At 36.9% G+C, this 26,883-nt stretch overlaps 1 long non-coding RNA gene across 1 annotated transcript; it reads right to left on the reverse strand.

Annotated features, from left to right (window-relative positions):
• LOC106504447 lies at nt 3,229-26,475 on the reverse strand. Its single transcript, XR_001297923.2, has 3 exons — nt 20,606-26,475; nt 4,726-4,806; nt 3,229-3,637 (listed from the first exon to the last, which is right to left on the reverse strand). It is a non-coding gene; the product is annotated as an uncharacterized LOC106504447 (long non-coding RNA).

Raw genomic sequence — 26,883 nt, forward strand, 5'->3', positions numbered from 1 at the left:
CAGCATTAAGTGGTGAAAACTTTACACATTCAGTCCATGAAACTCTGACCACTCCTTTCAGTTTTTAGGCCTAGGCACTTGGAAGAGGTGGAGGAGAAAAAAATCCATTGTGATAGGTAACGTTAAAGAGAAAACTTTGGTTCTTTGTTTTCTTTTTTCCTTTTCTTTTTGTCCTATAGAATGATATCCATAATATATTAAAATATATACTTACATTGTGAGGTCTGTGCTTTTCCTTGGCATCAAAAAGGATGTAAAACATTTACCTGCAGATATTCTGAGTCATTAATAAAGAGACCTATGGGTAATGTTATTCTTTAGATGAGTTATTGAACTCCAAATACATATTACAAATTATCAAGGAATGAAGTGACTTCTCTCCTGGACCCTTACTCCACGTTTTATTAACTTATTAAAGAATAGGTCTATATCTTATTGACCTGTACATTTTCAGTGTGGTATTACTTAAGCCACTCTTTATAAAATTTTTGTAAGGTGGAGGTTTAATCTTTGTCCTCAATGTGACATATTATTCCACACCTGGTGAACTGCTGTGCTTCCTTTGTCTATTTATTATCACATGTTTAGAAATACAGTGAGAGAAAGGCAGTGATATGGGGTAAAGATGGCAATGACTTAAATTTTACAGATTAACAATTTGAATAAGAGTTTAACATAATATGTATGAGCAGGATAAGTTATGTAGATATAGCTATTTGGGAACTAATTTTTATGATATTTTGAAGACGTCAGAGTAACCACATTCTGGAGTCAGTGTAAGAACCATTCTGTGAGTAACCATATGTTCAAAACAACCACAAAAAAGCTTTAATTTTGACATATATCTGTCAAACCATAGAAGCTACAGAATAGTGGTTTATCTGTGGTTTATCACATAAACAGTTTGTCTAGTACCAGAGCACACATAAAAGATTATGTGACTTCAGGTGAGCAGGGTCCCCTAGGATGGAGGAATTACCAAACTAAAGATACCATGGTTTTCATGTAGATGTCTTTAGCTATGAAAAAAAATTAGGAGGAAAGGAAATGTAAAGCATTTGAGTAGAAATGAGGATCCAATGTTATCTAAAGTGCAACCTCGATGTATATTTTAGTCTTAGGATCCACTGTATGGGACCATAGAATATAGTATAGAAAAGACCAATTTATTATGTTTTCTACTCCACTCACCTGCAAGATTACTCCCCTCAAAGTTTTCCCAGGTCAGGTCCAGAAAAGATTTCGATGTCAAGAACTGAAGGACTCCTACTTCTTGGATTTATCAATAATGGAGAAGCAGTATATTCATAGTATGATACATCTTACCAATGGAATGTTTTTTGATAGTTAGGTAAAATCAACTTACATTTTATTTTATTGTATTTTTATTCATTCATTTATTTACTTATTTTGTCTTTTTGCCATTTCTAGGGCTGCTTCCGTGGCATATGAAGGTTCCCAGGCTAGGGGTCCAATCAGAGCTGCAGCCGCTGGCCTACACCACAGCAACATGGGATCCGAGCCGCATCTTTGACCCATACCACAGCTCACGACAACGCCAGATCCTCAACCCACTGAGGAAGGCCAGGGATCAAACCCACAACCTCATGGTTCCTAGTCCGATTCATTAACCACTGAGCCACAATGGGAACTCTCAACTTACATTTTAAAGTATGCTTCTTGGGGTTCTCGTCATGGTGCAGTGGCTAATGAATCTGACTAGAAACCTTGAGGCTGCGGGTTCAATCCCTGGCCTTGCTCAGTGGGTTGAGGATCTGGCATTGCTGTGAGCTGTGGTGTGGGTTGCAGACACAGCTCGGATCCCGTGTTGCTGTGGTTCTGGTGTAGGCTGGTGGCTACAGCTCTGATTAGATCCCTAGCCTGGTAGCCTCCATGCTGCGGGAGCAGCTCAAGAAAAGGCAAAAAGACCAAAAATAAAATAAAATAAAGTATGCTTCTTTAAGGATCCTTTTTTAAAAATCTGGTTTTAAGCCTTTTCCAGATACCTGAATACCCCTGTCTTTACCTATTTATTTAACCAATATATATACATTTACATTCTTTAGTTCTCACCTAAGATTGATCCAAACAAAGTTCCCAGCTGGGAAAACAAGTTTCAGCATTTGACTTTCTATTCTTAATAGTGAAAGGGGAAAAAATAAAGTTAAACTTCAGTAATTCCTTTGCATTATACCAGCATTATAAACAGGAAACTTGGTGCATTTGTGAGATGTCACCCAAATGCTAGGTCGTGCAGCTTTTTCACATTTTAAGTAACGTATTATAAGAAGTCAAAGAACTTCAGTTTCTCAAAATATGGTGAGTTTTTAAATTATAAGAACAGAACCTAGAAACCAATCTGGGGGTTGGTTCATTTAGAAGAAACGCTGTTCCTCATACTAGAAAGAGTTTAGAGTATTTGTTAATTTGTGGCCCACCAACTTACATGTGATGTATCAAGACTATATTATGTTGGAGTTTTATATAGTAAAGAGACTGAGGAAGTTCCTTATTAAACTTTGAAAGAAAATTTAAACTTTAAAATTTCAATTCTAGAGACGCAAATCTAGAGCTTCAAAGCTGCATATGATTTCAGAGTTCCCGTCGTGGCTCAGTGGTTAATGAATCGGACTAGGAACCATGAGGTTGCAGGTTCGATCCTTGGCCTTGCTCAGTGGGTTGAGGATCTGGCGTTGCCGTGAGCTGTGGTGTGGGTTGAAGATTTGGCTCGGATCCCGAGTTGCTGTGGCTGTAGCGTAGGCCAGCGGCTACAGCTCCCATTAGACCCCTAGCCTGGGAACCTCCATAAGCCACCGCACTGCTCAAGAAAAGGCAAAAAGAAAAAAAAAAAAGCTGCATTATGATTTGGAGTCTGTTTCAAAATTGGACTCTGGGTTCCCCAAAGAATTCACTCACTTTCTATACTGACCACTAGGCCATGCTAAGGATTAACACTCCAGACTATATACTTCTCAAGTTATAATATCTCTACTGGGTCAGGCAATTAGAAACAAAATGCTTATGAATTTGACAAATAAGTCACTTTGCAAGTATAATCACAGTAAGAACAGGTAGAGAGTTAAGCAGGGGGAACAAATGACGAATGATTTCCACTGTATTCCACTCACCTGTTTCATTTTATAAAATAGAATAGGTGAAAGGGAAAATTGTAATAAAAATGAAAGTTTGTAAGGCCTCTGATGACTCAAAGAGTAACATTAGGTGCTGTAATAATATTATTGTCTATATAAATGCATTGAATGCAGGATTGCAAAGATATCAGTTTATCTCAAGTTGGCTATTGGGTTCTGAGATGAACAAGTTCTACACATTTCTTGTCTCATATGATAAAACAAGTTATGGTGTGGGGTTTTATTTAAGTCTTGGTATTATATGTGCAACTTTAAAAATATTCCAAGAAACTTCTTAAATAAAGTGAGGTTGGCATTTTTTTTTTTTCAGGATATGTTTAAAGTCTTACATTCACTTACAATGGTTAGTAGATGATGTGGCTCGAGGAATAACCTGAGATTTAAAAAATGAGCACAAATTAACGTTAACAGAGTAAATCATAACCCTTTTTATTTTAGCCTTATCTTCAGCAACAGAAAGAGTGATGTAGTAGCCAGTGTTCAACCTGAAAAATAAAAAATGTAGAACATTAGTAAGATTCTTCTTGCCTACACTCAGGACTCCTAAAAATGGATTTATGAGGGGAAATAAACAATAATTACCATCCTATGACCAAAAATAATATTTTTTTCTTAGTGTATTCAACTCAAGAGGTAAACTTGTTTTCAAGAGAAACAAGAACATAGAGATGGCCAAGGAAATGTAAACGATGAAAAATGAGGGGAAAGGAGGGACGGAGAACTACCAGAAAAAGCAAAGTCCTGGGTCTTATATGGACTCCTAGACCCAGAGACTGAGGGAGTGAGAGAAGGGACGGAGGCTGGAGAGAGCTAGAGAGTGTGTGCTGAGGAAGGGCCAGGCACGAAAAGATTTTGTGTTGTCATAGCAACGGGCTCAGCCCTGCTCCCCCTGAAGCCCATTCAGCTCTGAGCTGCCGGAACACGTTTTTAATTAAAGCGTATAAAAGTTGTTTTGTAAGGACTTCTCCTCATCCGATAGATTTCAAAATGGTTAATCAGGCTTCATCTCCTTTTGATGCTCACAAGAGCATGGGCTACTCAGCGCACAGAAACCGCTGCTGCTGCCACCGGCCCCGAGTAAGTTATCTCTCAATCACACCTAATACTGGGAATAAGAGAAGCATCTAGTTATTTAGATACACATAAACAGTGGGCATGGGGGGCATCCATTTTTCTGACTGTAAGTGAAAATGTTAATTTTCTTTGCTCTAGATTACCATGGAACTCATCCTTCTGGATGGCTTTTTGTCTCTGGTTGATGTTCTATTTAGTTTTTGAAAACAGCAAGATCTTTTTCACCTTGGGAAATACAGTCCAAAAGCCAAAATAAAAGTTACAGATTATTTGTATCAAATAATATTTAATCTAGTATGGGTATCCCAAGAAAGAGGTCTGTTGTACCACTCCCACCTAAAAAGACGCTAACAACGCCCCCCCCTCCTTTAAAAGGGAATAAAAGGGCTTTCACTTCTGAATCTCCATAAATCCACAATACACAGCAACAGTTGCATTTTCTTTAGTAAAATGGATGACAATAGAAAACAGCATCTTTTGTCGATTCACTAAACAACACCTTAGCAGACGACTCAAAGCTTCTCCAGGCCTTTTCATCTCCCTTTCTCCTAAACTGTTGGCAGATGATCTTGATTCTGACCTAAAAAGAAAAAAACAACAAAGATCATTTTACCTGACATCCATTCCTTCATCTGCCCTAATTTCCAACTTAGCATTTTTATTTCTGTACCAACACATTCTCTGCTTCCCCTCCAGAATAAACATATTCATTGAAGTTCTAAGTCTCAGACTCTTTTCTGTTTTTCACTACATTACTAGTATGTTTACTGTTTCTACTTTGAACGGTTGCTTCTCCTCATCTCCAAACATGTAGCGACCATTTCTATTTTAGGGGAAAAAAACCTCATTAAATTGCTTTTAAAAAATCTCTCAATTTATATCCCCTTGCTTTCCTTTTCACTGCCAAACTTCTCAAATGAGTGGTCCTTACCCACAATCTCTATTTCTCCATAGCCTTGTAACCTGAACTGTGGTCCCTTAAACTACTTTCTTGAAGATCATCAATGATTCCTTGATTCAATAATGTCTTACTCTTTTTTTTTGGCTCAATTAGTCTCAAGAATTCTGAATATTAGCAATGCTGAACACTCTCATACCAAGGACTCCTTGGCACCAACCTATTCTCAATCTACCTCCTCTAGGCTGCTTTTCTATATCTGTAACTGTCATTGTCCACTCTAACCTTCACTGTAGTTCCCCAAGGCTAAGTAGAGGAGCCTGAGGGAGAAAAAGAGCTCCTCACAGATGGAAATTGGCTGGACACTTCCAGCTAGGCTCTGGTGTTCCTAAGAATTGGTCTGGCCCTCAGAGTTAGGCTTAGGTGTTCTCCTGTCAAATGTAAACAATTCTACCGAACACCAACAAGGATATTCTATAACTGTAAGAAAGAGTCAAAAATAAGACTACTTTGTAGTTTCATCTAAGCACAGATACAAATAGGAGTCACTGCAAACCACAAAAATAGAAAATACTGGGGGTTCCCATTGTGGCTCAGCAGGAGACCTGACTTTGTCTCCATGAGGATGCAGGTTTGATCTCTGGCCTCGCTCAGTAGGTTAAGGATCTGGCATTGCTTCAAGCTTCAGTATAGGTTGCAGAAGCAACTTGAATCCAGTGTTGCTCTGGGCTATGATGTAGGCTGGTAGCTGCAGCTCCAGTTCAACTACTGGCCTGGGAACTTCCATATGCCACCCGTATGGCTGTAAAAAACAAACAAAACAAAACAAAACAAAACAAAAAAATAGCAAATACCCATCTTAGCTAGAATGAGTAACTGCTGGTTTTGTTTTTATAAAGTACAGCTTTGGATTTGTTTTAGTCTTTCCTCCTTCTAGATAAGGTTTCTTCAGCTACCCCACCATAGAATTATTCTCACATTCTGACAGCATCCAATTCAAAGTCCCATTTTCTTGAGCCCTCCCTCAAACCAACACAAATACCCTAAGTTCTTTCTAACATCCTCTTACTGAAACACCACATAGTCCCCTATGAAGTGTGGTCTCCCTTATTTGCAACAAGCATTACACCCAACTTGCTCAACTATAGGTATATCCCTTAACCAAGCTAAAAGTTCATCTCTGTCCCCAACAAAAACTCCCATCTTATTTCTGCACATGTCTACAAGCTATTTCCATGACTGCTTAATAAATTTAAATCATAGCAACAGATTTCTCTTGGTAACATAGGCATGTCTCCTGATATCCATATTTTTCTCTGTCACTCAGGATTGAAAAGTCATAGTCATCATTGACTCATCCCTCTTATGGCCCATACATCTGTCCGTCTGTCATTAATTAATATGCTCTATCAAAACCCTCTATTCCTCCAACCTTTTATTCCTTGACATTCTAAAGTTCACAATTTTATTTCATACTACCTGTTGAATAGTCCCCAGAATCTCTTTGGCCAATTCTTGTCTGTACACCATTTCTGGCTTAATATTCCTGAACAATAGTTTTCAGTGAACACAATCAAGTCCTACCTCTTGAGGCCAGAGTTTTCATAGAGGTAAAATGAGGAATTACATAGAATAAATAGCATGATTTGGCCCCCTCCCTTATCATGGATAAATGCCATTGGGGCACATATGGAATGGGAAGGGCAAGAATGCCTGTTCACCACGAGATCATGTGTCATGAGTCCAGATCTATTCTTTGAGAAACAGTTAAAAAGTGAGGTGCATTTAGCAGATTCTGGATTAGATGAGAACTGGATGGTTGTGAAGGATGGTTTAGATTGGGGCTATTTGGCCACAGAATAAAACATTTCTGTTACACTAGAGGATAATTTAGTTATCTTAAGCATGTGTGAAAGAAATTGGAATACTCATTGCATATGATTGTAGAGGGCATAATCAGGGCCAGAAGGTAGAAATTTTAGAGAATTACAGACTATAGCTCAATACAAAGGCATTTGTACATGGTTATATATAGAGTGGGCTACCTCAGGAAATAATGAGCTTTTCAACATTGAACATTCAAGTGTAGACTAGATGACCATTTGGGTAAACATGTCCTTCAAATCTGTACCTAATTTAGCTGTGGTCACTAGACTTTCAATTATGATTGATTTGTTTCTTTTCTTTCTAAAGTTTTATTGAAGCATAGTTAATTTACAATGTGATAATTTCCACTATACAACAAAGTGACTCAGTCATGCATACACACATATCCATTCTCTCTTAGGTTCTTTTCCCACATAGATTATCACAGAATACTGGGTAGAGTTCTCTGGCAATAGATTGCTTGTTTTGAATAAAATAAACTTTTTATTACATGTATTCTATTTTTTCTTAAATAGTATTTTTCTTATCTCATATATTTACCCTTTCAGATGCTCTCAATCTTACTGTGATTCCTTCTGTGATCTCTTTCCATTTGCCTAATCAAGTCCCTTAAGGATTTCTTTTTTTTTTCCTCTTAAAAATTTTTTTTATTATAGTTGATTTACAATGTTCTGTCAATTTCTGCGGTATAGCAAAGTGATCCAGAGTAGTATTCCATTGGGTATATACACCACATCTTAAATTCATTCATCTGGCAATGGACATTTAGGTGGTTTCCATATCTTGGCTATTGTGAATAGTGCTGCAGTGAACATAGGGATAAGTGTACCTTTTTCAATGAAAGTTTTGTCTTGATATATGCCCAAGAGTGGGATTACTGGGCCATGTGGTAGTTCTATATATAGTTTTCTGAGGTACCTCCATACTGTTTTCCAGAGTGGTTGTACCAATTTACATTCCCACCAACAGTGATGGAGGGTACAACTTTCTCCACACCCTCTCTTTGTTATCTGTAGACTTACTAATGATGGCCATTCTGACCAGTGTGAGGTGCTATCTCATGGTAGTTTTGATTTGCATTTCTCTAATAATCAGTGATGTTGAGCATTTTTTCATGTGCTTGTTGGCCATCTGTATATCTTCTTTGGAGAAATGTCTCTTCAGGTCTTCTGTCCATTTTTTCAATTGGGTTGTTTATTTTTTGCTGTTGAGTTGCATAAGTTGTTTGTATATTTTAGAGATTAAGTTCTTGTCAGTTGCATCGTTTGGAACTATATTCTCCCATTCCATAGGCTGTCTTTTTTATTAAAAATTTTTTTAATGGTTTCCTTTGCTGTGCAAAAGCTTGCCAGTTTGATTAGGTCCCATTGTTTTATTTTTGCTTTTATTTCTGTTGCCTTGGGAGACTGACCTAAAAAAACATTTGTAAGGTTGATGTCAGAGAATGTTTTGCTGGTGTTCTCTTCTAGGAGTTTGATGATGTCTTGTCTTATGTTTAAGTCTTTAAGCCATTTTGAGTTTATTTTTGTGCATGGTATGAGGGTGTGTTCCAGTTTCATTGATTTACATGTGGCTGTCCAGTTTTTCCAGCACCACTTGCTAAAGAGACTGTTTTTTCCCCCATTTTATATTCTCGCCTCCTTTGTTGAAGATTAATTGACCTTATGTGTCTAGGTTTATTTCTGGGTTCTCTATTCTGTTCCATTGTTTGTTTTTGTACCAGTACTACACTGTCTTCATTACCCTAGCTTTGTAATATTGTCTGAAGTCTGGGAGATCTATGCCTCCTGCTCGTTTTCATCTCCCCTCAGGATTGACTTGGCAATTCTGGGTCTTTTATGGTTCCATATACATTTTGGGATTATTTGTTGTAGTTCTGTGAAAAATATCATGGGTAATTTGATAGGGATTACATTGAATCTATAGATTGATTTGTGTAGTATGGCCATATAAACAATTTAATTCTTCCAATCCAGGAGCAGGGAATATCTTTCCATTTCTTTGACTCTTTTTTAAGGATTTCTTTTATCGGAGTTCTGCTGATGATAAAATTCTCACTTTTTTTTTTTGATGAGAATTTAATTCTAGAAGGTAGATTTTTTTATTTCTCAGCACTTTAAAGGTACTCCATTTTATTTTATTTTAATTTCTGTTTCTCTGAGAAGTTCTTACCCTTATTGTTACCATTTTGTAATTCATATGTTTTATTCCGTTTTTCTCTTTTTAAAGCCTTTTTAAATTTCAACATCTGAGTCATCTCTGGGTCTGGTTCTATTGATTATTTTATCTTTTCATATGGCTCTTCTTTCTTTTTAGTGTGTCTTGTGTTTTTAAAGTTAAATGCCAGATATTACTTATAAAAGAATAGTAGAAACTCAGACAAATCCAAAAATGGGAATACCCCATTCACTAGTGGGGATTTTAGTGAATTTAGTTAGCATTTGAGGTGCATTGGGTTTTGTGGTTGCTACGGTTATCTTTAATGTATCACAGATTTGAAATTCCTCCAGTGGTGAGGTTGACTGTCATTATCTTGTGTTTAGTGAGAGGTCTAAAGAACCGGAGGGTTTTTCCTCAGTTTCCTTGCTCTATCCTTAGATTATAGCGGGTTCTCTATGCCTGCAACATAGAAGGAGTCTGTTTCCATGTTTTTGTTCTCCCCACCAGTACATGGCTGTTACCAGTTACTAGACACAAGGCTCATAGAGTGGCAAGGGAGGAGTTTCTCAGACATCCTGCTCCCATCTCAGTCTTAGGCAGTCCCTGTGCACATATTCCAGTGGCAGATGGTTTTTGCCTCTCATTCAGTGCAGGGTCTAGAGCACAGGTAAGTTCCCATTCTTCCAGATTCCACCTTGTATTGATGGGGGCATCTTAGGTAAGTGAGTTTGGGACTATCCCTTTGATATAGTTGCAGCTGGTCTATTAACAATTTATCCTTTAAAAAAAAAAAAAGGTTTCCCCATGGCATATGGAAGTTCCCAGGCATATGGAATTGAACCCAAGCCATAGATCTGACCTACACTTCAGCTGCAGCAAAGCTGGATCCTTTAACCCACTGCACTGGGTGGGAAATTGAACCTGTACCTCCACAGCATCCAAATTGCTGCAGTTAGATTCTTTTTCTTTATTTTTTATTTTTTTGTCTTTTTGCCATTTCTTGGGCCGCATCCACAGTGTATGGAGGTTCCCAGGCTAGGGGTCGAATCGGAGCCTAGCCGCCAGCCTACGCCTGAGCCACAGCAACACAGGATCCGAGCCCTGTCTGCGACCTACACCACAGCTCACGGCAACGCCGGATCCTTAACCCACTGAGAAAGCCCAGGGATTGAACCTGCAACCTCATCGTTCCTAGTCGGATTCTTGAATCACTGAGCCACAACGGGAACTCCTGCAGTTAGATTCTTAACCCACTGTTCCACATGGGGAACTCCTCACAATTTACGCTTACTCCTATGGCATCGCTTTCGCAGGATCTGAATCAAAAGCTGAGTCTCTCCTGTTTGCACTTCAATTTCTGACTCCTCAGCATCATGGGACTGACAAATTCTCTTCTTAGATTTTTATCTTCTTAGTAAGCGTTTTTTACTTGGTTTCTCTTTGTCTTGTAATGAACTTAGTCTCTTAGAAATCAGAAATGCCTAAAGGGAAAAATTGTACATAGAATGTTGATCTCAACTGCCTGTAGTTCTCTTCTTCTGATCTTGGCCCCCATAGCATAGCTGCTTAATTTAGCCCTAAACTCCACTTTTGTTTCTCTAGTTCAGTCAAACTGCCACAAACTCAAGAATGCTGCTCTTGTTATGCCTCTATGCCCCAAACCTTGAACAGGCAAACACCCCAAGGGAAAAACACAGCTGCAAATGCAGGACTCACCTCCGTGTATTTTCCTTCTCTCCAGGATCTTGGCCCTCAGGTCCTTGGCTGCACTGGTTGTTCTCCAGGGCCTTCAGACTTTGTTTTGAATTTTGTCCAAGTTTTATAGTTATTCTCACTCAGTGAATTAATCTGATTCTAGCAACTCTCCTACAGCCAGAAGCAGAGCATGTTTCCTTATTATATTCTACACTCTAGTCCCTTAGTCCCTAACTAACAAGTCTTGTTGATTCTTTTTTTTTTTTTTTCAGTCTTGGTGATTGTTATAAGATCCTGTTAATTACCTTGTATTAAAGGCTCAAATTCATTCACTTACTCATAATTTATGGATTGACATATATTTGAGGTCACATTATGGTAACATTTATTTTTCTGTAAATTTTGGTTTATTAGTCAATAAAGATCCTGTGGTCATATATTGCTATTCTAGAATAGTTGAATATCTTGGTACTATTTAATCTAAGTAGGTTAGTTTTATCTAAAGGGCAGAAAGCCACAGATTAACATCACCATGAGAAGCAAAGCTTCACATTTAAAAAATTCAGATCAATGTGCAGGATTTGTATTGGTGGTTAGAACTAGACTAGGTCCTTGGCAGAAGACACTCATAGAGAGGAAAGTTGGATAAATACATAACTGATTCAAATTAATATAGTAGTTGAACAATATACAGAAAATAAATACAGTGATACATGATCTAGGTAAATCAAAAAAATGCACTTGATGATTTTAAGCTGAGTTCCAGATAGCTGGAGAGATAATAAACTGTGCTGGTGGAAGTGAAGAGGTAGATGTTCCAGAGGTGAAGGACATTTTAAGCTAAAGATTGTTGGCAAATGGCAAGAAGATGGAAGATTAAGAAAGAAATGGAAGTGTGTTAGCATTAAACAGCTCTGTAATGTATACAGAAAGAGGAAAGATATGAAAAGGAATATAATTTGAGTTTATATTCAAAGCAAAGTCATGTTTGATGGCTTGAAAGAAGGGTGACTAATGTTGAGTGACCCTTTTAAGATCGAAGTTGTACTATGGTCACCCGCTAAGTGAGGTAGTAATGGAAGTAAATTCAATGGATTTAATTAACACTATAAATGAGATCCTGCTGTGTAGCACTTGGAACTATGTCTAGTCACTTATGATGGAGCATGATAATGTGCAAAAATAGAATGTGTACATGTATGTGTAACTGGGACACCATGCTGTACAGTAGAAAAAAATGTACTGGGGAAATAACTATTAAAAATAATAAAAAATAATTAACACTGTAACTTGTGGACTCTTTCAATGGAATGGATGGAGCTGAAAAAAGGGAAGAGTTTAAGAGAATAAATACAAGGCAATCAAATACAATTTTTTTTAAATGTTGCTTTAAGGTGGTTGAGGAAATGACAAATTATATACTTGTAGATAATTGTAGAATGGAATATCATGGCAGGGAAAATAAAAGATGGTGCTATAACTGAATTTCAGGGGATGATTCTCCATTTGAGATCAATTTAATCCATTAATATGATCAATCTATTTTTGTTGAATAATTACTGTGTATAAAATATTGTAATAGGAACTTACAAAGTGATATCTGATGACTCTTGACCTCAAAGAATTTATAGTCTGATAGGAGGGATGAGATAAAACAGCTATTCAACCATGAGAACAGAGTAGAAAATGGTGCTCAACAAAGATTGGCTGAATGAATGAATAAATGACTGAATGAAAGGCACAGAGAGGCACATATAAATACTGAGTTGAGATAAAAAGCTATATGTGAGAAGATCAAGAAGGGCTTTTACAGGGGACATGGCAACTGAGTAAGACCATAAATGTCAGATAGGGCTTGGATATAAGATTTCAGCGTGAGGGTAGTTCTGGATGGAAGTGGTAATGTCAGGAAATGGAAGCCAAAACATTCTAGGTGCATAAAGGGAAAGGTGAAGCTGAAGCATGAAAGAGGAGACTATAGGAAGATAAAGCTGAGAAAGTAGGCTGGAACAAAAGTCTGGAGGGCCTTGAACACTAAAGAATTTGGAATTTATTTGGTAATATTAGCATTAGAAAGATAATGTATGGACAATAAAATAGTTGAATCACTTGAGGATATATGGTTAGAGGCATAAAGAGAAATTATAAGAAAGATGGAAGAGAGGAAGGAAAGTTTCATCTGGGTACACTTGGCAATTTAGACTGTGAAATTCCTGAATAGAAGAAATGAAGATCAAAGATATTCATAATTCAAAGGTTAGATATGCCCCTCATTCAGTTCTAAGGCTCTTGTTGGATTTATACTATTGTGCTTGTACAAGCGGAATACAATTTATGAACACGGAAAAAATCCATTACTATCATTAGTACTTAATCGAGTGATGCAATGTGAAATTCCCTACTAAATCTTTTCCAAAGCAGCAAAGAGAAGAGTTAGAAGGTAGTTTCCTGGGACAGTAGTCTATACTCACTGTGTCCATTTCTATGTTCTCATATCTTAATTCACTGAAATCTAGATTTTGTGTCCTATTACAAACTGCTCTTATTAAAGTCACAGTGGACTCCTTAATTGCCAATTCCAAAGGCACTTGGCTGAAACACCACCTCCTCTGGGAACCCTTCCTTAATCTCGTAGACAGAGCAAGATAATTTTTTGCCTCTTTTGCCAAAGCATTTTAAGCCTACCTCTATTATGGTACCTATAATACTATATTATAATTATTTACAGTTCTGTTATTCCCTCTGGACTGTGATTTCCATGAGGGTAGAAACAGTCTCATTCAACTTTTTACCCCCAGCACGTGGGATGCTGTTGTCCGAATTATTGGTAAAAACAAACAATAATATTCCCTCTATTCTTTCTTTCTTTTTCTTTTCTTTTCTTTTTTTTTTTTTTCTTTTAATGGCCACACCTGCAGGATATGGAAGTTCCCAGGCTAGTGGTCCAATCAGAGCTGCAGCTGCTGGCCACATCCACATCCACAGCCACAGCGACGCAGGATCCAAGCCATGTCTGCAACCTACACCTACAGCTCATGGCAAAGCTGGACCCTTAATGAACTGAGCAAGGCCAGGGATCGAACCCGCATCCTCACGGATACTAGTCAGGTTTGTTACTGCTGTGCCACAGTGGGAACTCCCTATTATCACTTTCAATCAACTCATCAAGATACATTTTTAGAGAAATATTGAAGACTTCTAAATATAATCAGAATGGAAAAATATCCTCTGAGACACTACTTTCACCTTCTCTTGTACTGTAAATTATTTGTGACATGAAATGACTAATATATTAAGACAGATATTTCATAACTGATTCTTTTGTCCCCTAGCCCTCACACATTGCCATAGTATTTTATTCATAATTCTTGCGACTCTATTGAGATTTCATTGGGTAAGGACGGTATTAAATTAGCTGATTATTTTTAAGTGTCTCCTATAGTCAGTATGTTCTAGTTAATGCTGGAGATTCAAAGAAAAATAAGAATTAATGAACATAATATAGTTCATGAATAGACTCATTATTTTATTATTTCTACTTTCATCTGATATGGATGGCTTTGTCTAGTAATATAACTGGTTAGCAAAGATGCTCAGTATTTTCTTATTCTGATTATTTTGCCACATCCTTACATCTTTAAAATTTAATACGTGAAGACCTCTCGTCTACATTTGTGTACACACACACACACACACACACACATCCAAGTTTGCAAATACTTTGGGATTCATTAAATTGATACATGTGGCAGTGTGGAATTATCTTTGGTTGTTTCTCTCTGTTTTGCTCCTTTATTTTAGTTTTTGCCAAAATGTTTCTCCCCATCATCTACAAAGTCCACAGTTTTCATTCTTTTGTTTATAGTTAACATCTGCCTTTTCAGTCTTTTTTTTTTTTTTTTTTTTTTTTTTTTTTTTAGGGCCTAACCTGCAGCCTATGGAGTTTCCCAGGCTAGGGGTTTAATTGCAGCTGTAGCTGCGGGCCTACACCACAGCCACAGCAAAGCCAGATCTGAGTTGCATCTGCAACCAACACCACAGTTCACAGCAATGCCGGATCCTTAACCCACTGAGCAAGGCCAGAGAGCGAACCTGTGTCACCATGGATACTAGTAAGAGTTGTCTCCCCCTGAACCACGATGGAAATTCCCTGCCTTTTCAGTCTTATACTTAACTATTACCTTGTCTCCCATTATCTTGTTCATCTATCATTTCGACCATTTTACTCCTGTGAAAGATTTTCCTATGACTACCTTATAGTAGGACCATGAATAAATGATATACAGGCATCTCTATATACCATGAAGATAGTCATCCAAAATCATACTTGGAAAAATCTGGAGCAACAGAGGTATAGGACTGTTGTCTTTTAAGAAAGTGTGTCTCAATCAGTGTCTAATGCAGTGCAAAGTCCAAGAGAATTGAGGACTTGTGATAAAATATTCCAATTGTCAACCTATTATTGTTCTGAGTTATTATTCCCATGAAAAAGTATTACATATTATGAATTTAAATAGCAATGGCAGTATACAATCAAGTGCTAACAAGTAGTGGAGACTACGCTTCAGTGAATGTCATATGAGGGTTGTTTGGGGTGGAACCAATAAATGTAGGCAGGGCTGATGAGAACAGTGATACCCTGATTTGATATTACTTTTTTTTTTTTTTTTGTCTTTTTGCCATTTCTTGGGCCGCTCCCGTGGCATATGGAGGTTTCCCAGGATAGGGGTCGAATCGGAGCTGTAGCTGCCAGCCTACATCAGAGCCACAGCAACATGGGATCCGAGCCGCGTCTGCGACCTACACCACAGCTCACGGCAACGCCAGATCGTCAATGCACTGAACAAGGGCAGAGACCGAACCCACAACCTCATGGTTCCTAGTCGGATTTGTTAACCACTGCACCACGACGGGAACTCCTGATTTGATATTACTTATGATAAATGTCCTACTGCCCTAAATGTACTAGGCATATGTTCCATATTTTAAAGAACATATTAATCAAACTAATTTCAACATTATAGTTTAAATGAAATATACTATGTGATAAGGAATATATGACTATCTGTAAATGTCTTGGTGTGAATTTCTTATTTTGCTTAGAAATTTTCAATTTAATAATGCTGAAGACACTTATTTTGAGTAGAATTGGATACATATCAATTTAAAATCATGTTTATATTTTTTAAGAATAAATGAATATCTAAGCTTATATTCATATTTAGTTTTTTATTTTTTCTTAATGTAATAAAAGATAATGAAGGAAAATCATTTGGATAATTACAAATTTGTTGGCAGATGCTATTAAAGAAACTAAATATTCACATAAGCAGAATTTTTAAAAGTGAAAAAAAAATTGGAAATAACTCTCTTTGCTGCTTATAAACAACTGATCTGTTATGAGGGGAGCAGCAGCCATGGAAGCTTTGCTTTTGCTTAAAAAAAAAAAGCACTGGAACATCTATGGATTTAGATACACTGAAGGCACTGCAAGATTATGCAAACTAAGAGTTCCTGTCATGGCGCAGTGGAAACAAATCCGACTAGGAACCATGAGGTTTCAGGTTCGATCCCTGGCCTTGCTCAGTGGGTTAAGGATCTGGCGTTGCCGTGAGCTGTGGTGTAGGCCACAGATGCGACTCAGATCTGGTGTTGTTGTGGCTGTGGTGTAGACCTGCAGCAACAGCTCTGATTAGACCCCTAGCCTTCGAACCTTCTTTTGCCTCTGGTGCGGCCCTAAAAAGACAAAAGACAAAAGATAAAAAAAAAAAAAAAAAGGACTATGCAAACTGACTGAAGAAAAACAGGTAAAAATTAGTCTTTCAAATATACCTCCTCATCCTTCTTAATGTAAACTTTTCTTCTAATTATTCTTTACTGCTGAATCAGTATAAGCTATGCCATACATGACAATGTTTGCTAGCAAGTGCATCTTAGAGAAGATTTTCAGGAAATAAAATGTTCTTTACAATGTACCATTTGTTAAAACAATGTTATGAACAACAAGATACGTAAGTATAAACTGGTGTTCTATTTATTTGATTTTAAAGATATGAGAATTAATAGGTTACATAAAACCACTTATGCTTAAAAACACAGCCTAACTGTTTGCCACAATTATTTTAATATACTTCTAAGGTTATTTTAAACTCAGGAAAGCAAGGTTTGGAATGGGAAGAGTTAAAAAACACGAAGCAACAGTAACCCCATTTAGATAAGGGAAAGAGGGGTGGAGCAAGGGAACAATACACTAAAGTGCTTTTCTTTCACAGATCTTGGTTCAAATTAAGGTTAAATTCCAAAGGAGGATGTGTTTTCCCCATATGGAGTCTTAAAGGACATGCCTTTGTTTCCAACTTCCAGAGAAGATATATGTTAACACAAACAAAGCATTTCATAATAAATTTAACTTTTATAGAGTGACTAATGCCCTGTGGAGATAAGGTAGACTCTCAGTCACCTGTGTTTAATCCAGGCTGAAGAAATTATGCCAAGGCACACTGACAAAACTTTATTCCTTTGGAGAGAATGGCAGTAACTTGGTAGGGAGCAGAAAGGGTCTTGGTTTTAAAAGTCTCACAGGAATGACTCTCCCTTCCTCACTGTGAATACAGGTTAGCATTTATGTACTTTGGAAGGACAAAGAGGTGAGGTAAGTCTGCCAAAATTTGAACCTGGCTTTCTGGGAACCTGTTTATAGGTAAACTGTTACAAATGTAAGAAGTGGCAAAGGAATGCTGGACACTACAAATTTGGAAGCTGGACTAAAATTTCATTAAAGCCTGCATACTTTTCTTCTTCTAGATCTCCAGTGAGGTGACATAATGTTTAAAATGATCAAATTATTGAATCAAACCAGTCTTTGGTGGAGAGTAGGGGTAGGAGGTGGAACAGCATAGAAAGAGAAAACTCTTTCTGCATTTACAGTTAACAGACAGAAAAAAATATCTTTAAAAATTACTTGGGGTCTTACTAACAATAATTTATGAATTCATTTCTTCCTTCTAAGAAAGACAATTTTTCTTTTTTCCTTTTCTGGGTCCACTCCCGCCGCATGTGGAGGTTCCCAGGCTAGGGGTCTAATTGGAGCTGTAGCTGCTGGCCTGCGCCAGAGCCACAACAATGTGGGATCCAAGCTGTGTCTGCAACCTAAGGCAATGCCGGATCCTTAACCCACTGAGCAAGGCCAGGGATCAAACCCACAACCTCATGGTTCCTAGTCAGATTTGTTAACCACTGAGCCACAAGGGGAACCCCAGAAAGACAATTTTCAAAAATGTAAATAGTGCTTTTCTTTCCTCTTTCCCTTTCTGTTATCTGCAATTATTCTTTAATAACCAGATGACTAATTCTTACATCCTTATTCTTGCAAAATGTCTGAATTTCTGTCTAGGTAATTCACTCACTGAATATATCATCACTATCCCATGTGGCTTCAATATTGGCTTCAATTCAAGATGTAAAAATTAGTCCTGTGGCTCATGAAGGAATTCCTTTTTTCAGAGAGAGAAATAAAACCCTATTTTTGTCAATTGTACCAAAATATCTGACCATACAGTACAATATTTTTTTTATGTTTACTAATTCATCCTTTATGAGAGGTTTAGGAAATCTATTTAAAATTTAAATAAAATAGAGCAACATTTTCCTTTCTTCTTCCACTCACTAAAAAGGAGAACTTGACATAGAAAAAATTTGACTTTAAGTGGCTTTATGAGTATCTTGAAAACATCTCTTTAGTTTATCAATCTAATATTGATTCTAGATCATCATTCATTCCACTAATATTGATTCTAGATCATCATTCATTCCAAGCTAGTAATTTCTTTAGAGTGCTCAATTTTCTTCTTCTGCTCTAAATTAAATAAGAAACTTCTTTCATAGTTTTTTGCTAGTCAGTGACTACCAGAAGAAAACTTTTCTGATCTTAGACTGTTACACAAGAGTAAAGAGGTTTATTTTCTCAGGCTATGTAATACCAAATTCAAATTTCAAAAATCAATTAACTATTCAGAGAGGAATACCACAAGGGGGCAGGTGAATCCAGGCTAGGTCCTAGGTGAGAGGGTCTTAGTATTGGAAATTCTGGTCAAAGGAGGGGAAAGATGAAATGAAGATCAGAAACAACCCTAAAGAGAATATTTCTTCATGAACTTAAGCATTATGTCTGGGTAATCCAAGTGGAATTTTGTTTAAAATATATTCAAAAACATTAATTATAACATGTCAAGAAAATAAATAAAAGAAATCAAACAAATGTAGTCACACATTGAGAGTGCTTACTATATTTGCCAAGGCCAAGAGTATGGTTTTACCAAGAAGAGAAAAGAGTGTACATACACTGAGGAGAAATCCAAAATCCACTATAGAGAAATTAGGGTATACTTTGAAAATAAATTACAACCAGATCAAAAAGTATCAAAATTACAAGGACATATGAAAAGATATCTTTGCTTCAAAGTGATCGTAACAAGCAACAATTTCATAAGAGAAGCATAAACTTTGAATAACAGAGCTATACCATTTTTTCCCTCAGAAATTTGAGAAACTAATTTCAGACATTCTAGGAAAGATAAAAGCTGCTGCTTAAAAGAATCTAATTTTAACTAGAAATTAATCTTAGCTAAACAATAAGAGGTAAAAATAGATAAATTCTCCTTAACAAACATTTTAAAATTGACATGACATCCCTCATGATAATGTCAGTGATATCATTAGTCACCTGTGTATGTGTGTGTGAAAAGTAGCCAGGATTAATTCTGCAAAACTGAAAATTATTGACAGCCTCCCTTTTATACCTCACTGAGGAAACACATTTAATTATTTTATGTGAGATAGTGTACCATTTTATCTTTTACAGATGCATAGAGCATTATAGCATAATACATAGTATACTATATATAGTATAAAATAATATGGTATACTACATAATGTAGTATAATAAAGTATACAAGTTTTGTCTCTTACTGGTGGATTTAGTTTCCAATAACAATTAGTAAATGAGCATTTAAGTAGCTTCTCTTATTTATGATAAAATTAACTTCTTATTTAGGCCTCTATCATAATTTTTTATAGTAACATTGTAGAAGTCAGCTTTTCTATTGTAAATCTATTGATTGATAAAATCATCTCCTAACAGACTTTAAGGCAAGCTGGGTTTTAGAATTTGAGGGGTCATGTTGAGTAATCTTGCTGTTATATTATGATATATTCGGTTTGTGGTACCATAGAACTTAACACTGGCCAGACTATTAAGCCTATTTTTTTTTTTTTTTTTTTTTTTTTTTTTTTTTTTTTTGTCTTTTTGTTGTTGTTGTTGTTGTTGCTATTTCTTGGGCCGCTCCCGCGGCATATGGAAGTTCCCAGGCTAGGGGTTGAATCGGAGCTGTAGCCACCAGCCTACGCCAGAGCCACAGCAACGCGGGATCCGAGCCGCGTCTGCGACCTACACCACAGCTCACGGCAACGCCGGATCGTTAACCCACTGAGCAAGGGCAGGGACCGAACCCGCAACCTCATGGTTCCTAGTCGGATTCGTTAACCACTGCGCCACGACGGGAACTCCTATTAAGCCTATTTTTAACGCAAAGCTCTGACTGAAAAATAAATGCCAATGTCACCTTGACAAAGGGTATTTTTCTCAAATTCACTCATTCTTCTGTGTGTATATGCATACATAAATATACACATGAACAGTATATAGTCATACATATAAATTCACACACACATAAATACATACATGATGCAATCCACCGGTGATAATTTAAGTTATTCTTTCTTCTCTTTTCAGTTTGTGAATTTGCTTTCTCTTCCTTATCTTTCTTTATCCCAAGTAACTGCAGGGTCCTCACAAGCTGTGTCACTTAAAGGACATGGAATCAGCTTCCGTAATACTGAAATAATAATGCTTTGATTTGTCAGTGGGAAAAGTTGGGTGGCTTTTAAAAGCTGACCAGTCCAGGGCTATTTGCACATAGTAGACATTCAATAAATATTTGTTGATTTGATTTATTCTAGGGTAAAGAACTGGGCTACAACTCTTTCTTCATTGATGTGCTATGATTTAGCCTGTGTACAAATGCATTTATGAGTAAATATTAATGGTCATGGTCATTGAAGATGTTTTAGAGAGAAAAAAAATCTAGATCTGTAGGTTGTTAGAGCAATGAGTGGGGAATATGTTTAACAATACTCTAAGTAGTTACAAAGCAATAGATGACAGACACCATCAAACAGGGTCTAGAAGTACATTCTGATTGATTATTCAGAAGCAAAATAATTTTAAAAATGAGAGGTAATATTTTGGTGATGAAATTTAATGAGCATATTTAAGACTCATAATACTTTCTTTGATATATTCTTCTTTGTGAGAATCACAAAAATGTTTATGTATGTTTTATTGACAACTGAGAGATCTTGAATATAAAAATGCAAATTTCTCTCAAATTTTAAGTAATGTGTAACTTTTAAAGAGTTAAACTCTCTACTCCTATCATTCAAAAGAGTGTAATTGATTTATTTTCTTTCCTGGTCACTAACAGTAAAAACTGTTTCTGAGCTTACAACATGTTAAATTTTGGCTCAAGGCAAATTTACAACAGCAAGGTTTATGATAAAATCTGTCAAAACATTAACTATGATGGCACAAATTTTTGCTCTTAACAGAAACAGGGAAGCAAGAGCTTAGGAATGGACATGCATTTGTACGTCTAGCTCTGAAAATGCCGGCTTATGTCACATTATGAAAGTCATTCAATTCCTTTTCTCTCATATTACCCTAATGTGAAAGTTCTATAAGGTGATTACATGTTTTAATTAACTGGCTTCAAAGAGATGGGAGATCCTAGGATTATAGATATAAATCTAAGTAAAAAATTACTAGCTAAGAGAACTTCAGATGTTCAAGACAAAAGCTAAGAATCTATATAGCATTTTCACTTCTTGTCTGATGAATTTCAAGAAAATTAAGTCTTACATGGGTAGTGTTTTACCCTTTGTGTTTCTTTAGGGCAAAGATGATTCATTTGGCCATGTGCCATCATTTGAGCACTATTTATTAAGATCATTTTAATTTTTAAACATGGTAAACGATGTTGGTAGTTTGGGTTTACTGTTGACTGATGAGGAAAGAAGCTTCATCTCCTAGAAAATCAGGAACAAAATACTGTTATCAAAAGTGAATCTATCTGCTGGCAGTCAATTATAACCAAGATAGTTAACTTTGTGTGTAAGACACATACTAGAAACAATTTCAGAGGACATACTATCTTAAGAAAACATAATTTAGTTAGACACAGCTAGGACAGATTTATAAGAAGAAACTCTTCAGGGAACTTAAAGTTTTCAGTATGTTAACATCATGGTCATACAAGGAAAATGCAGTGAGTGTTCTATGCTTAAGTGTTACAAAAAGCCTTTGCTATAAATGACCTATTTATTGAAGAATGGTGGGCATTTTTTAAGCTTTACGATCTTCATACAACAAAGTACATGATGAAAATTGGTGGAGACTAAAGAAGAGATAAAATAAAATTAGTAACTAAATACTAAATTTTGAAGCTGTTAACTTGGTGGGTAATGTTCATGCACAATTTATTTTTGCTCTCAAATATCCCAGGATAGGGCTTAGGTATTGAAACAATAATAAAGAACTGGAACTTAAAGACAATAATATCTGCAATAATTAAACTTGCAGTCCACAAGTTAGCTATATTTCTTGAAAAAGTTGTTGCAACTTTTATAAAAGCAGAAATAAAGTGATTCTTTGATATAATTGAGGTCTTAACTGAAGGGAAACTTCTTTCTTCTTCTTCCTTTTTTTTTTTTTTTTTTGGCTTTTTAGGGCTGCACCTGTGGCATATATATGGAAGTTGCCAGGCTAGGGGTTGAATTGGAGGTACCGCTGCCAGCCTACGCCACAGCCACAGCAACGAGGGATCTGCGCCATGTTTGCAACATATACCATAGCTCACGCAACACTGGATACTTAACCCGCTGATCCAGGCCAGAGATCGAACCTGCATCCTCATGGATACTAGCTGACAAGTCGGGTTTGTTTCTGCTGAGCCATAAAGGGAACTCCCAGAAAACTTCTGATTTCAAGTTTTTCCTCACTTCCAATTGACAAACAAGATTACCTATTCACATTCCTCTATGTCACCTAAATAAAAGTTCACAATTACTCTTTACAATATGACCACAATTTAAGAAAATATGCAAAAACAAATTTAACTTTGTAAAATGATGACTATGATGTAAGATACTAGTAATCAGTGTACCATTCAACTAAAGAGCCATTCTTTAAAGCAGTAATACTGAGCTATTTTGTCAAACTACTACATCGCTGTTCAAACCATATTTGAATTTTCTCCTCCAGAATTATCTTCAGAGCTGGTTTACGAATTGAAGAAAAAATTGTTTCCTCTCTTTTAGTCATCTGGTTTTTGTTTCAAAACAGTATATTAAGAAGCAAAATGAAGTTGAGAGATTTAAAATCAAACTTGTCTTTAGCAAGCCAATGTGTACATAATCTATATGGGTTTGAGAAACATTCTTTGTGGCACCACCAGGAGGGTCTCCCTAAGCAACAGAAACTGTTGGCATGGAAGAAAATTCCACACGAGACAAAGTATACTTGACTGGTGCGTTTGGCAGCTCTCACCTTTTCAAATATTACGTAATTTTAGCATCTCTCTTTTATGCAAAGTTCCCAAGTTTCAAAACAGGTATACATTTTGAAGTTTCTGTTACAGTAGGTGAGATTTTCTGAAATGAAAGCCACTTCTTAATTTAAGCTTTCTTAGGTGCACCTTGGTTTATTTCTTTATTTTTCAAATATATTTTGAAGGCTATTTTTTGGGGGGGAGTGGCTGGACTAGATATGCAGGAGTATCTTACTTTGCTAAAGACACATCATATGGTTTTATTTATAAAACCAGAAACGTTGACTGCTGCTTTTTTCTAAGTCTTACCTTACATGGAACCAGTGTTAAAAGTTCGTTAGCTAGAGCTTAACAACACAATGGCTGAAGGAATGGAGTTACCACACAAGTGTTTAAATTCCATGCCGGATCCCTAGCTACAACAAAGAAGAAAGTTCAAACAACAAAAACAGAGTTGCAAGGTCTGAACTTGTGTGTCACGGATACCTCTTACTCATCACCAGGCAGCTCTCATTCAGGGCAACCAGGCCCTCCCAAGCAACGTGGTTAATTGAATAAGGATTCTGAACCTTTTGGCTGCAGATAAACCAAAGTGGCACATGGCTCATAACTCAAACATTTCATTTTAGGCAGCTGTTAGTTTTCTTGCCCAGGCTAATTTGGATTATTCAATCATTTTCTTTTCTCTAATGAAAAACTGCTTGTAGTTACTGGTGGGGACAAAGAGCTGCAATTATGATCCTGAAGGTAAATTTATTATCTATTCCTTTTAATCATGTATACAAGTGATATTAAATTCAGAACATTTATTAGCAGTATGTGTGTGTGTGTAAATAATATTCAGGCCTGACTACTGTTTTCTACTGTGATGGACCCAGAACCTCCCACAGTGAACAACCAAACATGTAGGACAGAAAATGACAAACAACCTCTCAAATGCATCATTATTTTGGTAAGTCAGTAAGGAATACTGAGGCCCAAAACCTAAGTAAAACTGGGAACCCTTAATGATAGGTGAAGCACAAAGGACAGTTTTTACCTTGAGAGCATCTGACTTATGACAGAGGTAAAGTTGAGCTTTGGTTTTCATGCCTCCTAATGGAGCAGGGGATAGTGGACAAAACCCAGGCCCAGCCACAAAGAGAAATATTAAACTCAGACCTTGAATGGAAAATACAAAAAAAAATTCCTTCTATGAATTTTATAAACAGAAGCTAGACCTCGTGTGGATTTTCACCCCAAATTATTATTTTTAAGTGGACCAATAATATTCAAATTAAGATTTTAAAGTGTGCTAAGGCCTGTACATGTTCCCAGGCAGAAGCAAATACTAAATCTCTATGAAGGAACCCATCTTCAATTCAGGCCTTGAAAAGTCCCACAGAGAAAGTGCCTGTTGTGGCTCGGCAGAAACAAATCCGACTAGTATCCATGAGGACACGGGTTTGATTCCTGGCCTCACTCAGTGGGTTAAGGATCCTGCGTTGCCGCGAGCTGTGGTGTAGGTTGACACCTGCAACTCTGATTCGATCCCTAGGCTGGGAACTTAATGTGCTACAGATGCTACCCTAAAAAGTGGGGGCGGGGGGAAAGAGTCCCACAGAGACTAATTTTAGGACATATAAGCCCACATTCATGAATCAGGAAATATATAAACAAAAAGCAAAGATAAATGAAGCCAGCAGAAATAATATCAAAATTGGAGCAGTAAATACTTGAGATATTGAAATAATCGGAAGTATAGAATAAGCATGTTTAAAACATACAAGAAAATTTAAAAGGGGTTAAAAAGATGAGGTAGGAGCAAGACATCACAAAAATGACCAAATGGGTTTGGGAGTGAACAAAATAAAACTTCCTGAAATGAAAAATATATTAAGAGAAATTAAAAACTCACTGGAATTCTGCTTCCAGACAGAACAGAGTCGTTTGTGGCAGATCTGCGCTCCTGCCAAGAACGACTAGCAAAGCTGGACAAAGTACAAAAAGTATTTGTTTAAAAATATCAGAGAGGGGCTGAAACAAAGACAACTAAAGGAACTAAGATTCGAGAAGAGAGAACTGAGAGGTAAAATATGGTCTGTAGCTGCTCCTTCCCCTGGAGGCATTTGCTGGTTCCGGGTGAAGGTGAGAATGATACTCTGGGCTTTACCTTGGCAGAAGAATGCTGCTAGGGACAGAGGAACCAGCAGTGCTTTTGGCAATCTTGCAGGGCTGGAGAACCAGAGGGTCTGAGATACCCGACTTGTTTCCCCTTCAAAATATTTGGCAAATTCTGAGCTGTCCTAAATGGGAGGTTAAAAAAGCCCAGATGAGAATACCTAAAAGGTCCCCAGGGAAGATATTACCTTTACCATTGAAAGCCTAGTAAGTTATCCCATAGGAAAAGAGGCAAAACAGAGAAAACTGAGACTCATTCAAACTGCAACCCAGCTTCAACGCAATACACAGTACCTGACTGGATTAAGGTGATTAGCTTCCACTCAATCTTTCCAATAGACGAAAGGCTAAGTCCTCTCTGGTGAAAAACAAAATCACCTAGAGGCTCAGGATGTCTTATATTCAATCAACAATTAATAGGCATGCCAAGGGACAGGACCATGCACCTACACAGTAGAAACAAACAGAAAAGAGAGAAAGACCCATGGGTGATTTGGATTCTGGAGTTAGTAGATGTGGATTTTTAATTAATTATGACTACAATGGTCAAGAAAACAGAGGCAAAGGGGAGATAATATATTTAGAAAGACAAGTGTTTCATCAGAGAAATGCAAAGTACCAAAAATAGCAAGAGGAATCTGTAGCACTGAAAAATACAGAATCTGAAATTAAGAACTTTATTCATAAAACTAAAAGAAGAACTACCATATGGTCCAGCAGTCTCACTCCTGGGCATATATCTGGACAAAACATTCATTCAAAAAGATACATGCACCCCTATGTTCATCACCGCACTATTTTTAATAGCCAAGACATGGAAACAACCTAAATGTCCATCAACAGACAGACTGATTAAGAAGATGTAGTATGTGTGTGTGTGTGTGTGTGTGTGTGTGTGTGTGTGTGTGTGTGTGTGTGTGTGTGGTGGAATACTACTCAGTCACGAAAAAGGACAAAACCATGCCATTTGCAGCAACATGGATGCAACTAGAGATTCAGAAATAATCACTAAGTCAGAAAGAGAAAGACAAATACCATATGATATCACTTATATGTGGAATCTAAAATATGGCACAAATGAACCTATTTACAAAACAGAAATAGACTCACAGACATAGAGAACAGACTTCTGGTTGTCGGGGGGAGGGAGGAGGGATTGGGCTGGACAGAGAGGTTGGGGTTGGTAAATCCAACC

The sequence above is a fragment of the Sus scrofa genome, chromosome 7 (genome assembly GCF_000003025.6).
Source record: "Sus scrofa isolate TJ Tabasco breed Duroc chromosome 7, Sscrofa11.1, whole genome shotgun sequence".
Lineage (NCBI taxonomy): Eukaryota > Metazoa > Chordata > Mammalia > Artiodactyla > Suidae > Sus > Sus scrofa.